The 14,411-nt window shown below is 46.6% G+C and overlaps 1 pseudogene; it reads left to right on the forward strand.

The window, feature by feature from the left end:
* Nucleotides 1-1,106: 1,106 nt before the first annotated feature.
* On the forward strand, nt 1,107-2,712 carry LOC117192629 (annotated as a pseudogene).
* The last annotated feature ends 11,699 nt before the right edge of the window (nt 2,713-14,411 follow it).

Raw genomic sequence — 14,411 nt, forward strand, 5'->3', positions numbered from 1 at the left:
GTAGGTGTATGGTGGTGTATGGTGGACGGTTTATGGTGTATGGTGTACAATTTATGGTGTATGGTAGTATGGTGTCTTCTTTGTCTTTCAGATGCTGCTGGATCTGTTTTTTTTTTTTTTTTATGTTCAATTGCGTGTATTGGTTTTTAATTTTTGCCGCTGGTTTAGGTTTTGCCGTGGGTTCGAATTAGTTGGGCGCCAATTTTAACTTTATTTCTTTCAATTTTTATTTTATTTTATTCGGTTTGAGATAGGCGTGGCGACGGCCGACGCGGTTGATTTCTCCCCCCGAACTACTCTACTGCTTACAAGTAAGTTACCAGCACTCCCGACGCTTACTGCTCGTTCTGCAACATTGTTGCGTACCCAAAACTCCGGTGTCGCTGGGCAACATCCCCTGTATAACGGCTGATCTTGTTTTTATATATTTTTTCGATCGATTGTGTTAACTTATATACGTAAATACATACATACATATGTACTTAAAGTCGCCGCTCAAATTGGCTCCTGATTGAACATCGGTACCCAGGGAACACCACGAGGAGGCCATTATATATTAAATGGGGTCAAAAATTAATCTGACCTTTGAGTCGACTTGATATGACTTAATTTCAAGACTTTTAAGTAATTAAGTCACATCCATGTTCTCCGCCTAAAATTAAATCTGTAAGATATATGTACATACATATGTATGTATGTATGTATGTATATCTAACTAGAAACTCCAGCAGCGATGTGATGCAGTAGATACGCTCCAGTTTATCATATCTGGCTATGAAGCGGAGCACTGCGGCATGCGAGACGAGGTGGGCACACAACGAGTGCTTCAGGTAGTTGAGTACCAGCTGAGAGGACAAAATTCATAATGGTTTAAGTTAAGGTCAAATATCAAGGAGGTAACACTCACTGGATTGGCTGTGGAGCCAATCAGCGCCTGCTGCATGAGGCAATCGGCCAAATTGTACACATCTCCACTGACGCCTCGGGGCAAGGCTTCATAGGGATTCCGGCCGAATCTCCAAACCAATCAGTGCTATCCTAAATATTGTAAAACTGACATCGTAAAAAAATCAAGTCAGCTTATTTCTGGTCTATTTATTTTGAATTTTGGCAAGAATATGTCCCGCTTAAGTCTCTTGAGCAACCGCGCGCTTCTGCTAAGACGAACCACCTTGGCCAGACTATACATAGGCCGCTGTCCCCTGAAAGCTGAGAGAGGGTACGCCGCGTACCAATTTAAACAACCCAAGACATTTTACTATCCAGATCGTAAACAAGAAGCGGAACGTAAGAGTGGCGTTACCACTGAACAAGCGCAACGTCAGCTCGAAGATGGCGGCAAGCCAAAGGACTTTTACTACAAGGTCCTAGGCGTCGGCAAGTACGCTACCAGCAAGGAAATACGCAACGCCTACTTGATGCTAGCCAAGCGCTATCATCCCGACAAAATGGGCTCGGGGAGGTCCCTGAAACACTTTCAGGAGATCTCCAATGCCTATCATATTCTGACAGATGAAAACAAAAGGCTGGAGTACGATCAACTGGGGGTGTCAAGGACGAGAAGGCGTTCCTCGAGCAAGCAACTGTGAATCCGACGATCTTGGGGCAAAAGCTGGACGAGGCTAAGAAACTTCAGGCGGAGACAGACGCAAACGATGGTGAGCTGTCGTGTCAATGTGTCCTTGCAACCCTAGATTAAATAGTAGTCTCCCCTCCCGTATAGAAATCAATAATCTGAAGCAGCTGAATGGCAAGAGCTTTGAATTGAGTCTTCGCTTCGAAGAAGCCGCCAATGGGTGCAAGAAGCGCGTGGACATACGCTACCTGCGGAAGTGTGGCAAGTGCGGCGGCAAGTCGCAGTTGATGACGCATCGTGATGTCGGGAAGGAGCCATGCCGACGCTGCAATGGCGCAGGCAAGGTGACCAAGCGGACGGTGACCTTTACGGCCGAAAAGACATGTGAACACTGTAAAGGAAAGGGATTCATCAACCGCCGCGACTGCGAGCCGTGTGGCAACCGCGGTTTCATAGCATCCGGTGTCGAGGTGCTGGTTAAGGTACCGCCTGGATCTAAGGACGGCGATGTTATCACCATCCAAAACCCGAATACCCAAGAACGTGTTAATTATCGCCTGGTGGTCAAACGCAGCGACTACTTTCGCCGATATGGCCTTGATGTCCATAGTGACAAGCTGATAACTATATCGCAAGCCATTTTAGGCGGAAGGTTCACTGTTCGCGGCCTTCACGAGCCTGTGGAAATACGCGTTGACCCAGGAACGCAGACAAATAGTGAGATAATAATCAAGAGCAAGGGCATACGCTGCGAGAATGGAGTGGGCAACCACGTAGTAACTTTGAAAGTTTTCATACCTACAAAACTTTCAATGAAGCAGCGTCTTCTGATCCTGAGTTTAGCCCAGGCAGAAGATCCCATTTTCGAGCCCAAAACCTAAAAAACAAATAGCATAGCGCTTCAAAACTAATCTTGTTAAATTTTCTGTTAAATTACTCTGTCAATTACTCTGTTAAATAATGTTTAAATTAAGTATGCATTTCAAACGACAAACTATTTGATTGTTGCTTGCCTTCTTTATGTTGATGCCCCATTGAGAGTCCGACCAGCGTTCTCGCCACGCCACATAGATGAGCTGAAGGATTTTGTTGTTCTCCTTCATATCCCTCGCTCAAACTCCACTCTCCTTCCGTGATGCAGTTACTTCTTTATTTTAAATTTTTAAGTAACTAAATTTTGTTACTTTTCAGTTGTTTTCTTTTTTTTAGAGCACCGCACCGTAGTAGTGCTGCCAGATTTTGAGAGTCCCCATAAGCTAGATTGAAGAAAAAAATAAGCTAGAACAAGCTAAAAATTAAAAACAAATAGTTTAAAAATAAGCTAACCATAAAAACACATCAAAATCATAGATACTGTAAGATATGAATATTAGTTTATAAGATTTGAATATTAGTTTAAGATTTACTCATCGATAGTATTATAAGAAATACCAATGTACTCGATATATCGATACTTGTCCTCGACAAGTATTGTCAGAAGCGGCGCCAGAAGAATATGGTGAAAATGTGCAGAAGGCTCGAGAAGCATTCATGCCGCGACAAGACAACGCTTGTTCGAAATTGACCATGCGATCAGATGAATACGAAGAAGAATCGCGCCGCTTGCAGCAGTTGGAACAATTGTACGTTTCTCGCAAGCGCTTAGCTGATCTCAAATTAAGCATATTGAAAACGGAGAAAGAGGCTATGGAGTTGGAAACGCCGAGAGATTGCATCGACTTGACACACATTGAGGCGTTGATGCGTCCATTTTCTGGAGATGACGACCAGGCTGTAACCAGTTGGATAAGTAACTTTGAGGACATTATGAATTTCCATGGTGTTTTTTTTTTTTTTTTTTTATTGGGAAAACAATTTATATTTATAAAATAACAATTATGGCTGGGAAGGGGGGGTGGGTCCGCTCCCACGGGACTGCCGCTAGGCATTACTTCGCGGTGCGGGCTGTGGGGTCATCCTTCTGGCTTAGTTTGTCCGGCTTCGCTCCAGCCTGCGCAGCTCCTTGATCACGCTTGCTGCCATGTAGGCGACCGCGTTCCAAGATTGCTCATCGGCTAGCATCTGGTCGGTGAGGGTGTCCACACTCACTTCTGCAAGCGTCTCCCCTAGCCTCGTTCGTTCTTGCGAGAAGCGGGGGCATACAAAGAAGACGTGCTCTGCATCCTCGTCCACTCCAGGCCCGCAGCAGCTGCAATACGGGTCGTCAGCATGCCTAAAGCGATGCAGGTACTGCTTGAAGCAGCCATGCCCCGTCAGCAGTTGGCCCAAATAATGGTCCATTTGGCCGTGCCTTCTTCGCAGCCATGGGCTAAGCTGGGGAAGGAGACGTCTGGTCCACCTCCCTTTTGCCGCTTGGTCCCAGCGCCGTTGCCACTGGGCTATAGTGCGCTCTCGCCGCTCGCTGGCTACCTCCACTCCGCTCTGCCGCTCAGCTGCCAGGAGATCCAGGGGGCCCATGCCTGCCACAATAAGTGCGGCGTCTTCAGACACCGTCCGGAAGCAGCATGTAACCCTCAGGGCACAGCGTCGGTATGCGCTTCTGCAGACTCTGCTGTATGTGGAAACCATCATTGCTGGTGCCCACACTGCTGATCCATATAAGATTATGGAGGTGACCACCCCAGCGATGAGCTGCCTGCTACGCTGCCGTGGTCCCCCTGTATTGGCCATCATCCTGCTTATGGCCGCCGTAGCTGCAGTCGCTTTTGCGCTGGCGTATTCCAGGTGGGCCTTGAAGTTTAGCCTCTGGTCCATCATTACCCCTAGGTACTTTAGCGCAGGCTTGGTCCTGATGATCGTGCTCCCGACTCTCACGCATGCCTGCTCGACCTTTTTTCTGCTGCTCATTAGCACAGCCTCCGTCTTCTTCTCCGCCAATGCTAGCCCGTTGGCTGCGAGCCAGGCCACTATCATCCCGACTGCTACGTTGGTTTTCTCCTCTACGTCTCTTACGTGTTTCGACTCTGTCACCAGTGCTATGTCGTCGGCGAAGCCCACCAGGGTGCACCCTTCCGGTAATGTAAGCCGCAGGATATCGTCATACATCACGTTCCACAGTATCGGCCCTAGGACCGAGCCCTGTGGGACGCCTCCGGTGATTTGGTGATGTTCTGCTCCTTCTTCCGTGTCGTAGATCAGGACGCGGTCCGTGAAATAGCTTCGCAGAGTCCGTGTGATTTGCTCAGATATCCCCCTCCTGGTCAGGGCCTCTAGGATGCTCTTCCAGCTGGCAGAGTTGACGGCGTTTCGTACGTCTAGTGTACATACTAGGCAGTACTTTTTGTCGCCTCCAGCCCATCGCGTTCCTGCCATGGCTTCCCTGGCAAGGTTTGTCACCATCTCGATGGCGTCAGTGGTGCTCCTCTGCTTGCGGAACCCGAATTGGAGGTCGGAAAGTCCGCGACGCTCAGCCAGTTCCGCCTCCAGTCGGTTACATACCATCCTCTCGAAAATCTTGCCCATGGTATCCAGCATGCACAGCGGCCGGTATGACGATGGGTCGTTGAGCTCTTTGCCTGGCTTGGGTATCAGAACCAGCCTTTGCCGTTTCCATGCTCGTGGGAATGTCCGCTCCGCTAGGCACTGGGTGTACATTGTGGCGAATGCTTCCGGATGGGCTCTAATTATGCATTTTAGTGCTGCATTAGGGACTCCATCTGGACCTGCCGCTTTCCCGATCTTCAGCTTACCCGTGGCCTCCAGTACTTCTCTGGCAGTGATGATGGTGGTGGTGTCCCTCAGGCTAGCTCCTTCTAGCCTAGCTTCCTCTTGTAAGGGTGGTTGTCCAGGGAATAGGGTGCCGACTATCTTTCTCATATGCACCGGATCCTTGGGCATAGGCTGTCTGTTTAATCTCCCCATGACTAGTTTGTATGCTCCACCAAAAGGTTCCGCATCGGCCGCATCGCAGAGCTCCTTGAAGCATTTGAGTTTGCTGCTTCTGATGGCCTCCTTCAGCTCTTTTCTTTTGGCCTTGAATGCCGCGCCATTTCTGCCAAATTGGGCGGAGCCTCTTGCTCGCTGGTAGGCACGCCGAGCTGCGCAGCACTCCCTCCTGGCCTTGGCAATGTGCTCATTCCACCACGGTACTGGCCGGTGCCTGCTTCCTCCGATCTTTCTTTTTTTCATGGCTGCATCACAGGCCGCTTTGACGGTCCTGTAAACGGCAAGCGCGGATGCTTCAGCATCCCCGGCGGCGCTTAGGTTTTCTGCTGCCGAGAGGAGCGCGGCTCTGCTCAGGCTTTCCTCCTTGTACCCGGCCTGGAGCGCCCGCTGTATCCTTGTTGTGTTCCTGGGTGCAAAGGTTTCCGTCATTACGGCTAAGTGGTCACTATGGGTGTAAGCACTCAGCACTTGCCACTTCGCGTGGCGTGCGAGCTCTGGGCTTGCAAAGGTGAGGTCTATAATAGACTCCCGCCCTGCTTTGCTGAACGTTGGTGTGGTTCCTGTGTTGAGGAGACAGACGTTCAGGCTTGCAAACTCGTCCAGGAGCGATGTCCCACGGGGTGTGTTCTTGGCGCTGCCCCAAGTCGTGGCCCAGGCGTTAAAGTCGCCCGCTATCAGGACCAGCGATTTGCCTCGTGCGTCGTTAGCGATGTTGCTGATGATCGCCTCATACTCCTGCTGCGTGAACCTCGGTGCTATGTAGCAGCTGTAGACAAAAGTGCCGCTGTGCTTAGCTCTCACATATCCCACTCTGGATGCTCTGTGGGTAAGCTGTCCTGGTTGTGGGCCACAGCTCCAGATTGCTGCTCCTCCGTCTGAGCTTTGCTGCCAGACTCCTTCGTGTTTTTTGCCGTACGGCTCGCTGAGTAGCGCTATGTCGATCTTCTGCTCCAGGACTGTTTGCGCCAACAGATCCTGAGCAGCTCGGCAGTGGTTTAGGTTGAGCTGCAGGAGCTTAACCATCAACCAGTTTTGCTAGTGCCTTCTTATACTCAGGGCAGCTGCGACTGAGGGCCGAGTGGGCTGCTGAGCGGACGTCTCCTGGCTTGCCAGCGCATAGTATGCACATTGGCGGGTTGTTGCACTGGTTGTGCTTGTGCCCCTCCCCACCACATTTGTAGCATGCATTGCTTGACACAGGCCGCTTGGATCTGCACCTGGCTGCAGTGTGTCCATAGGCCATGCACTTGAAGCAGCGGGTTGGCGCAATCCGTTGCCGCACGCGGCAGACAACCCAGCCGATTCGAACTTTTCCGAGCTCCAGGAGCTTCTTTGCGAGTGCGGGCTGAAGGTTCAGCGTAGCTACCTGCGTTGCGCCATATGCTTTCCGCATGTACGGCACTGCTCCTTGTGTTAAGTCGCCGTCGATCGCTGCAGCTATGGCCTCACATACCTCGTCGCCTGTCGTGAGCTCGTCTATGTTGAGTACCTCAACCGCGACTGTCTCCTGCACGGCCTTCACGGCTGCCTTGTCCCCAAGCGCTGCCTGGATGGCCATATGCAGCTCCTGGGTGGCGGGGTCTGAGGATTGTTGCATCCTTAGAAGCAGCTCGCCCGAGGCTGTCTTCCTGATGCCCTGAACCTTGTTTTTGAGGCTCTGGAGTGTTGGGGCTGCCTTCACCAGTTTGAGGATGTCGGCGTATGATGCCTCCTCGGTGCATTTGACCAGCACTGCGTCTGGTCGGCCTGTCTGCTTGCGTTTCGCACGCCTGCCTCTCACCTCACTCCACTTCTGTGTAGGGTTGGTGTCTTCCGCCTTGCTGCACTGCATCTTGGTTTCCTCTTGTCGAGTGGCGTCAGCTTGGTGTCCTTGCCTGGGCCTTCCGCGCGCGCTCTTCTCCTCAGTTCGGGGTGTTGCCTCGCTCTTGTGGGCTCCTGATGCCGTTTGCGTCGCCTTAGTCGCACTGGGCTTGGTCATCCTGGGTAGGGGGCCAGTTGGGCCTGCAGTGTGATCATGGCACTGGCATCCTCCTGGCGCTGCCCTTTTATCCTCTGGCGCCTGCAGATGGGATTTGACTTCCACTTGCAACTCCTTCATGCGTGCTACCATCTTCTTGATGGCCATGTTGATCGACCTCTGCCCCTTCTCGTTCATCTGGTAGAGTAGGTCGTCCAGGATTGCGCCAATCTCGTCTATGTCCTGTAAGCAGTTCCTGCTTCGCTTGGGGGGGTTTTTCTCCCGCTACTCGATGGTGTAGGGGGGTCCCTCGGCCTCTTCAGAGTATCAGTGCCCTTGCCGCCGTCCTGCGTAGCCACACTGGCAAAGCTGTGCAACGAGCTCTGCTTCGTTGGCGGTGCTAAAGCTGCTTGTGGCGGTGTTCGGGCCACCTTTGAGGCTTTTTGGAAAGCCATTGCTCCTTGGCTTGTAGCGAATTTTGCTTCGTCGGCCAAGTGTGCCACCGGCGAAGCAGGATTCGGGGGAACATCTCTCAGGGCCTCCAGGGTCCGCGCCCCGGCCACGGGATTCCTCCACGCGTGTGAATTTGGGATGGAACTTATGCGTAGGTGTGTGTGCGGTTTGCAAGTGATCCCGCCTTGGAGTTAGGCAGTACCTTCCCTCAGGTGCGGTCGCTGACAGAAGCTAGCTGCTGTGGGCGCAGTTATCTTCCGCAGCGGGCTCTGTCGAGGGCTGGATGCTTTGGCACCTAGTGCCCCTTCACCGCACTGCAGTCGATCAGCTGGTTAGTGGCCTGCACTATCCAGCCCTGGTACCCCAGTCGATCAGCTGCGAGGCCTGGAGTGAAGAAGAAGAACGGGAGAACCGGCCCAAAGGAGAGAAAGGATGAAAAAAGGTGGGAATCTCCAAGTGACGAGTGAAAAGCGCGTTCCAAAGCACTCACGGTGGGCCCCAGCGCCCCTGCCCCCTTTGGGTGACCGTGGAAGTGCAACGCGCAGCCCGGATCAGAAGCCAGTCGGGGTGAGACTCGATCCTCCCAGGTGAGCACGCGGTGTCAGCAAGAGCTTGAGCTAATTTCGGGTATATTTTTTTTTTTTTTTTTTTTTTTTTTTTTTTTTTGGCAGTTGGGCAGCCGCAAGGTGGAGGCGTCAGTATTTTTAGTCTATTTGATACAGGTAGCCCTGTAAGTTTGTGGCATCGACCATGTGGCGCCTTTGACTTGGACATTGGACATTGACATTGGAAAGCGACTGGAGGCACGGAAAATTGCAAATAATGAAAGCGCATTGCAATATTTCGTCGCAATGTGCAGCATAGCGTCGCAAGCAGACATGGCCACGAGCGATGTGGTCAAATTCATCGTAGAGGGACTGCAGGACAAGACGGGCATGGCAGCATCCATGCTATATTGCAGCACACTCAACGAGTTGCGTGACAAGATGGTCACCTATGATAAGGTCAGAAGAGTTCCTGGCGTCGTAGCAATTCGTAGCGTAGGTATGACAAAGGGAAAACTAAATGTGAGTATGGCAGTTGGGCAGCAGCAAGGTGGTGGCGCAATGCGTTGCTACAACTGTCGGCAATTTGGGCACGTTATGAAGGAATGCAGTCAGCCAAAGAGACCGGATGGGGCATGTTTTAACTGTTGGAGTACCAGCCACCTATATTCGCAGTGCCCGAAACGAAAGATGGCCACTAGGGTAGCTGCAGTTCAAGATGAGGAGCGACCAGGAGAAAAAAACAACGACGATTTAGCGGCTGTCCAGTTAATCACTTTATGACTTCCGTTTGGTGAACAAAGAGGCGTCAGTATTTTTAGTCTATTTGATACAGGTAGCCCTGTAAGTTTTATTCATAAGTCTTTGATACCGAAGTCGGCTATAGTTGAAGCCTATAATGAAGTTAGGAAATACTATGGACTAGGAGGACAACCAATTCCCATATGGGGAAAATTTAAGTGCCATATTGAATTTTGCACAAAGAAATATATCGTTTTATTAAACATCGTAGATGATAACATGCTGCCTTTGCCGGTATTGTTGGGACGCGATGCCCTTAAAGTTATTGAAGTAAAATTAGTTCATAAGAAAAATATCAATGCGAAGCAACACACATCATTAAGTTCGTTAAAGCAAAAAGCTATTAGTTTAACCTGCGCGTCTTTATTCACCGAACGTAAAAATAATATTAACATAAGACTATATGATAAGTTAGATGGTAATCAATCAGAAAGAAGCGAGCTAATCAAACGTTCTAATCCATTTAAAAATCAGACACAAGAAAACTCAAGGAATGACAAAATGGCCATCGAGAATATGAATCAAGGCGACGAATTCAGTAACTTTTGTGCGTCGGTAGAGATTGATGAAGAGGAACATATTAACGTAGGTTTCGAATTTGGCCTCACTCTTGCAGAAAAGTGTAGGGAAGTTATTAAGACATACTATTTACACAAAGAATTTGACTTTAAAGCACCACCAAAGTATCAGATGCAGATTCGTGTAACAGAAACAACACCATTTCATTGTACTCCGCGTCGTTTATCCTACCATGAGAGAGAGAAAGTAGCTGAAATAGTAGATGATCTGTTAGAAAAGAAAGTAATCCGTCATAGTGAGTCTCCTTATGCTTCCCCGTTGGTCCTAGTAAAAAAAAAATCAGGAGAACTTCGAATGTGTGTCGATTACCGTGGTCTGAACAAACGAATTGTTAAAGATAATTTCCCATTGCCCCTTATTGAGGACTGTCTTGAGTTTTTAGAAAACAAGTGCTGTTTTTCCATTATAGATTTGAAAAGTGGGTATCATCAAATAGGCGTAGAAGAAAAATCAGTTCCGTATACATCGTTTGTGACACCGCAAGGACAGTATGAGTACTTGAGAATGCCCTTTGGGTTAAAAAATGGATCCGCTATTTTTCAGAGATTTATTTCGGAGCTCTTGAGAGACTTTATTAGGAACAAAAGCATTGTAGTGTACATGGATGATATATTAGTAGCGACTAAAACAGTTGAAGAACACATGGATATATTAAAAAGACTATGCATTCGGTTTAGCGAGCAAAATTTAGAGATAAATCTAAAAAAGTGTAGGTTTGTCAATCGAAACATCGATTTCCTGGGGTAAAAAGTTAATCAAAGCGGAATAGTTCCTAGTGATTCCCATATTGAGGCCTTGAAAAAATACCCAGTCCCTCAAAATGTAAAAGCACTGCACTTATGCTTGGGATTCTTTTCGTATTTTCGACGTTTCATGTTGTCATTTGCGACGACAGCTAAGCCCTTGGTGCAGTTGTTAAAAGAAGGTGGTCCGTTTCCCATGAATAGAGAACAGGTGAAGACGTTTGAAACTCTTAAGAATGCGTTGGCAAATCCTCCGGTATTAGCCATTTTTAGCCCAAATAGAGAAACGGATTTACATACAGACGCAAGTTCATACGGTTATGGCGCAATACTGATGCAAGGACAAGATGATGGGAAGATGCACCCTGTGTCCTATTATTCCGGCAAAACAACAGAAAGAGAATCACGTTATCATAGTTTCGAACTAGAGACATTGGCTATAATTTATGCATTGAGGCGTTTTAGAGCATATTTGGAGCATAGGTCCTTCAAAATAATCACGGATTGTAATTCGTTAGTACAGACGTTAACCAGAAAGTCAATTAGTCCTAAGATAGCACGGTGGTCCCTAGAGTTAGAGAACTATGATTACTCCATTATGCACAGACCTGGGGCCAGTATGGCGCACGTTGATGCGCTGAGCAGACAAGATCAAGTGACGAATATGTTAGAGGATGGTTATAGAGTCAAATACGGTTTAGAAAAGTCTAATTTAGAAAAAGATGAGAGTAGAAAGCAATATACAAGGAATAGTGTAAGTAGAGACAACACTGGTAGTGAGCATAGAGGTACCGTAGAGAACCCTGTGATTAAGTGTAGAGAATTAAATATCAATAGAGAGCGTTGTAGTACCGTACAGAACCCTGCGATTGAGTGTGGAGAATCAAGTGCAGTAGGAAGTAGATTGGGAAATAGGTGGAAGTCTGATGATAGAGAGAACCTTGGTGGTGATTGTAGAGATAACATAGAGAATAGTGAATATAGGGAAAAGGATGGATGGAAGATTGAAATTAGAGATTTGAGCCAATGTAGAGGAAGCGTTAACGATGTGGTGGGGGGAGTAAAGTACATTAGTAGTAGGAATTCAGATAAAGAGAAAAAATGTGTTGAGGATACAGTAGAGAGGGACAAGTTAGAGTTTCAGGAGGAAAGATTACTAAAATCATTGATAGTTGGGGTAGTAGGTGCAACGCCAGAAGATGTTGATTTGATATTGCAAACAGAACAGATGCGAGACAAGGAAGTAGTTAGGATTCGAAAAATGCGGATGGAATTGAAGTAGATTTTGAAATGATAGATGGTATTGTTTACAAGAGGAGTTGTGAAAACAAACTATGTTTCTATGTACCAATGTGTATGGAAGAGCAGTTGATAAGGCGGTCACACGAAAAACTAGGACATCTGGCCGCAGAGAAGTGCGTGAGTGACCTTTTGAGGACCTACTGGTTTCCGTCAATGAGAAGTAAAGTGGCAAGGTTCATCAGAAACTGTCTACCGTGTATACTACACTCGATGCCTAAAACAATCCATAACAGAACGCTCCATAGTATCCCAAAGTCGTGTGTTCCTTTTCATACCCTACATGTTGATCATTTGGGTCCGTTGCCGAGTATTAGATCTAAGCGAAAACACCTCCTTGTGGTAATAGATGCATTCACTAAGTTTGTCAAATTGTTCCCGGTTAATAGTACCAGCACGCGGGAAGCGAAGGATGCCTTAAGTAAATATTTTGATTTCTATAGTCGCCCTACTAGGATAATATCAGATCGTGGGACCTGTTTCACCTCGTTAGAGTTCTCTAGTTTTCTGCAGGAGAGAGGGATAGAGCACATTAAGGTAGCTACAGGTGCACCGCAGGCGAATGGCCTAGTGGAGCGGGTGAATCGTGTTCTTACTCCTATGTTAGGAAAACTGTCAGAGCCCCATGAGCAAGCCGATTGGTATAGGTTGATGAGCAAGGTAGAGCACGCCATTAATAACTCCGTTAACAGCAGTACGAAAAAGACACCTAGCACATTGTTATTTGGAATACCCCAGAAAGGACCCGTTGTAGATGAATTAACCGAATACCTAGAGGAGAAGTTAGCGTCAGAACTTAGAGAGTTGGAAACTATAAGAGAAATAGCAAGTGAGAACATACGGTTGTTCTCACCAAAGTATCGAGGACCGTACAGGATCAATAGAGTATTGGATAATGATCGTTATGAGGTTGTCGACATTGAGGACTGTCAGTTGACGCAAATGCCATTCCGAAGTATATTAGAACCAGCAAGGCTTAAACCCTGGGTAGAGTGTAAGGATAAAACCATGGTCTCATGTTGTTAATCGATGAAATAGTATGTTAAGTAAGACAATACCGAATACGAAATGTTTAACCAACTGTATGTCTTAGTGTATAGATCGTGGGCGATCTGTAGTCAGGTTGCCCGAATGTAAGATATGAATATTAGTTTATAAGATTTGAATATTAGTTTAAGATTTACTCATCGATAGTATTATAAGAAATACCAATGTACTCGATATATCGATACTTGTCCTCGACAAGTATCGATATGCCAACACACATTCATTCGAATACGCCGATCAAGAAAGAAGAACATATAATAAAACCGTGCTATTAAAAGTTTACAATACTTTAATTTTGACGATATACTTTTTTTTAATTATATTTATTTTTTAAGTAATGACATGCATTTTTCCACTTTACAACAAATCGCAGTCTCGTGCTCCTCTGGTTTTTGAGGACTTTTTAATAAAAGGTATTTGGTTAGTTCATGCTTGCATTGGACGCAATATGTTTTTTAGCGACAGCATGCTGCCGTAATTCGCACAACTTGGACCCAATTTTTGCTTTATAAAAGCAGCTGTACGATTTTGTGGGGTCAGCTGGCACGTTGCGTAGACACTCCATAAATTAATCAAAATTTAACCAGAAATTGTGGAAATATTGATTATAAGACACTTTCGGCATTTTCTCTTATGTAAATGTGCAAACATGTGCAATACTGTGGTATGACTAAAATTTATCAACGAAAGATTACTATACATTTACTATACATACATTGGATGATATACCAAAATAAGAACTATTTCTTGTTTTTTATTGAATTTTATGATTTTCCCGCTAAAAATTAACAAATATTTCAATAAAATCAAAAAACAGAAATTTTGCTGTACTAATTATTTTAAGCCAAAATAAGCTAAATGAACCTTTGAATAAGCTAGATTTCAAGCTATAAGCATTTCAAATATTTTTCGAGCTATTTGGTTTTAAAATAAGCCAAATCTAGCTTAAATTAAGCGAAAATGGCAACACCGCACCGTAGAGGTGTAACCAGTGTGACCGCGGATTTATCGATAAAATATACCGTCCGACCCTCAGAAATCACTAACCATACAGTATATAGATGTGCCAGTTCATACAACGAAAGCGTCACACATTGGCTAGCGCGTTCAGTATCCCAGAGTGACGTCATCATGAGAGAGAGAGCGCAGAGAGAACATCTTTGCATGTGTTAGTACACACGCAATATGTGATATGTGTGAAAAATATGTGATTGTATGCTTATTCAGATTTTTTGAACTCTCTCAGGTCTGGTTCTGTTTTGCCACCAGCATGTTTTAGTGTATGGGTGCACATGCATTCTCACGTACTTTGCGTGTGTGTGTTTAGTATTGCTGGCCGCTAGAACTGAAATTTGAGTTTGGTTCTTGTTTTGGGTCTTTTGATGGACTGACCTACCGCCGCAAAATTAATGAAGAATGGGCAGGGGGTGGGGGTATGGTACACTAGGGCGCGGGAAATGAAATACAAGCTGTTATTTGTTTGATTTATACCACAAAATATAAAATATTACAATAATATAATTACA

Source organism: Drosophila miranda, assembly GCF_003369915.1.
Source record: "Drosophila miranda strain MSH22 chromosome Y unlocalized genomic scaffold, D.miranda_PacBio2.1 Contig_Y2_pilon, whole genome shotgun sequence".
Taxonomy (NCBI): domain Eukaryota; kingdom Metazoa; phylum Arthropoda; class Insecta; order Diptera; family Drosophilidae; genus Drosophila; species Drosophila miranda.